General features: G+C 33.0%; 1 long non-coding RNA gene across 2 annotated transcripts; it reads right to left on the reverse strand.

Moving 5' to 3' along the window:
- Positions 1–337: 337 nt before the first annotated feature.
- LOC110936885 lies at positions 338–2796 on the reverse strand. 2 transcript variants are annotated; one of them, XR_002590347.2, is made up of 6 exons: positions 2619–2796; positions 2447–2494; positions 1813–2020; positions 1602–1698; positions 626–735; positions 338–547 (listed from the first exon to the last, which is right to left on the reverse strand). It is a non-coding gene; the product is annotated as an uncharacterized LOC110936885 (long non-coding RNA). The 2 variants fall into 2 exon arrangements; XR_004891373.1 differs by having other exon boundaries at positions 2447–2795.
- Between the last annotated feature and the right edge of the window lie 663 nt (positions 2797–3459).

Below are 3459 nucleotides of genomic sequence, written 5' to 3' on the forward strand. Positions count from 1 at the left end.
GTATTCAGTTGTTAATATGTTTCTTTTAGGACCGAAAATTAATCTTAGATAGCATGTTATTTTAGTCTTGAATACGTACTTTTAGGGCCAAATAATTAGTTTATGATAACATTTATTTTCAATCTCCAATATGTTTATTTAGGGACTGGAAATAGTTTTCAATACCATCTTTATCCAGTCTTGAATATGTATTTACAGTCTCTAATACATTTTTTTTTAGAATTGAAAACAATCTTCGATACGATGTCATTTCATTCTCAACATATTCAACAAACTATACAATAACGCTTTGATTTAAACTTTAAAACAATAACCAATCGAACGTATGAATAAATTATACGAATTAACTAAATATGAACTTTATATAATATTAAATAATATGTTTTTACTAACACCCTCGATCAGGTCATCATTTCACTTGCATGTTCGGGTATTATGCCCTCAAAATCCATAAGCTTTGTGTTCGTGAACATTGACATTCTTTCATATTCCTTGTTTGTCTCGATCTACCGTCGTTAGCTTTACGTTCCCCTTCGAGTGCAATAACCTAAAAACCACAATAACGAAGAATATTGCACAAAGTTCGAGAAAGTATTTAAATAAAAAAATTAAATATCTCGGGTACCTCACATAATAGAGTATTAAGACGTGGGAGATGTAATTCCAAAAATAGAATACGCGCTTAGTTACTCCATATACAGTTGACACAACCTCACATGCATGAGCAATGAAAACCTGAGTTAGGAAAAAAAAAGTTATATATTACTATTCCTCCAATCAAAATTTGTAAATTTATACAGTGATTAAATGGCTACAAATGACTACCACATGAGCATCAGCACTAAATGCATTCATTATGTAGACCAGTTTCAATTTGTATTAACCATATAAATAATATTCCCGATAATAATTAACTTTGGGCAGCATGTAATCACATTGCACTACATGAGTTATGAAACAAATAATGGTTGTAGTTCTAGCTTTCACTTTCTCCAAGAAGCATATGACTTTGCAAAGTGCCCAGAATCAACTACTGTAGACAACCCACCATTAACATGTGAAATCGATCTAACATGTTTGATGAAACAACCAGCAAAAGCTTTTTGTTCCCTCATAGAGGCATTATAAGCCCTAAATCATATGGAGACAAAACACCATGTGATATATTTACTTCTTATACAGTAAACAAAGAAAATCCTTAGATATAAGAAATCCGAGTTGAAAACATAAAGCATTTTAACACAAAATTTCACAAACACAAACAATTCAAAGAAAATCCCTAGATCTAAAGTAATAAAGTATGAAGATGGTTATAAAAACTAACAGTTGGTTCCAAACTAGAACTTTTTGTAAGTTAGGTATGTTTACCAGGAATATATTATTATCACATATACGCTCAACACTTTGTTTGGCAAATGACATATAAATGTAGTGATGTTTGAATAAATCTTTTTAAGGTGCATTGCAATTGTCGTGTTGCAGATAAAGAAGTGAGTAAAACTAGAATAGCATATGGTGATGCTCTGAAACATCTGTAAAATGCATACAAAAAATCAAATAAAAACATCAACGAAATGAATCAAAACGAGAAAACAAGCTACCGTTGGTGGTGGCAGCACTAGTTTGTTGAGGAACTTTGAATTATTCAGCAGCAAATTTAAGAGCAACACTAAAGGAGCTCCTTCTGGAGGGCTAAGTCTATAAATCACCAACAACTTTCAATCAGAAACACAATCAGCAAAATAAAGTACTTTTAACAGATATATCAATAAAAAAAGCCCTAGAAATTGAAGGTGAAGATTGAATACGGACACTTTGATTGGCAGCTTGGGATCAGAGGTGCGATAACCTTGAAAGAGACCTTGCCGCCAGCACCACTAGCCATCACTAGATAGGAATATTGATTAATGAGTAATAATTGAGTTATGGTCATTTTCTTCAGCATCTACTTCAAGTTCCATGTTGCACGCAAAATACGTCCAAGATCTGTCCATGATTTCATGGTTTGGGCTTATATTGGCTGTCATGGTCAACAAACTAGTGAGGATATCTTAAGTTTTGCTTCTTTATAAATGAAAGTAGTCATGAGAGGCACAAGCAATATGAATCAATGCAAGAAAGCCTTAATCAACTGATTGAAATCAAATTAATACGATAAAGAAAATATACAGTTGGCCCATCATATAACAAAACAAATGATCAATTAAAAAATTAGCAGATGTGACTGGCTCAAAGAATAAATTGTAGAAAAAATTATCACTAACTGAATTAAAAAATTAAAAGATTGAAAATGCAAACATGAAACTGAGAAACTACAATTGTTTGAAGCCAAAATATCGTAAACTGAATTATGATGTTGCAATACACCATGATATCGCAAACGTGAAATTGAGAAACCACAATAAGCAAACTAAAGTTATGATTCCTGTAAGTGTAGGCAATATACCTGACAGCGAAGAAGACGAGTCACAAAAGACGAGACGAGCTTAATGACCTGCAAAAGCCAGAATAAACAGAGATTAGACATGCAGTCTAGGGTTCCGATCAATTTGAATTGGCTAATGGGATTAATAATCTATTGAAAAGTAAATCAAATTGAATCGCAAATGATATTTGACCTGCAACCTAGGGTTCTAGAGAAAAAAAACAACGCAACAATGAAAGACAAATTATAATTTTAGAAGAGGGAAAAGGAGTCGGGGAGAAATTTTAGAAGGGGAGGGAAACCAAAAGTGAGAGGGAAATGAATATTTTCAAGAAATTTTCACTGAGAACGTGGGAAATTTTGAAGTTGTAAAGCTTGGCATATGAGTTAAAAAATAACTCCAAACATAAACTTGTAACCTAGAAACAACGGTGTAAATTTGTATTTATGTGTTGTTGTCTTTTTGTCGCCCGGTTTTCGGGTTGGTATCATTAGTGAAGTTTACTTTTAAAAAAAGGTTTGGCATATGAGTTAAACGCTTCTTGAAGCGTATGTCAAGCTAATACATGGGTCTAAATAAGCCGAGTCGAGCCAAGCTTAAGCTTTGAAATTCAAACGAGCTGAGCCGAGCCAAAGCTCAAACTCGTTTAATTTATGAAAGCTCAAACTCAACTCGGTTCGAGCTTTATTTTTAGACCTTGAGCTTAGCTCATGGGTAGTTTTCAAGCTTGAGCTCAGCTCAGGCTCAACTCGTTTATTATTTATTAATTTATATTAATTATAATTATTATTAATTATATATATAATATAAGGTTAATTAAAAATATATAAATAATAGGCTCGATAAGTGAAGCTTGAGCTCGGGCTCATTTACGAAGCAAGCTTATCGTTAGGCTCGGACTCAGGCTCAAGTTAATTTAGGCTCGGCTCATTACAAGCATTTTTGAACCGATCTCAAGTAGTTGATGAGTGGCTTGGCTCGTTTACACCCTTAAGCTAATATAACACATGTGAAGTGCTATCAAAAAACAAAA

The sequence above is a fragment of the Helianthus annuus genome, chromosome 4 (assembly GCF_002127325.2).
Source record: "Helianthus annuus cultivar XRQ/B chromosome 4, HanXRQr2.0-SUNRISE, whole genome shotgun sequence".
NCBI classification, from domain to species: domain Eukaryota; kingdom Viridiplantae; phylum Streptophyta; class Magnoliopsida; order Asterales; family Asteraceae; genus Helianthus; species Helianthus annuus.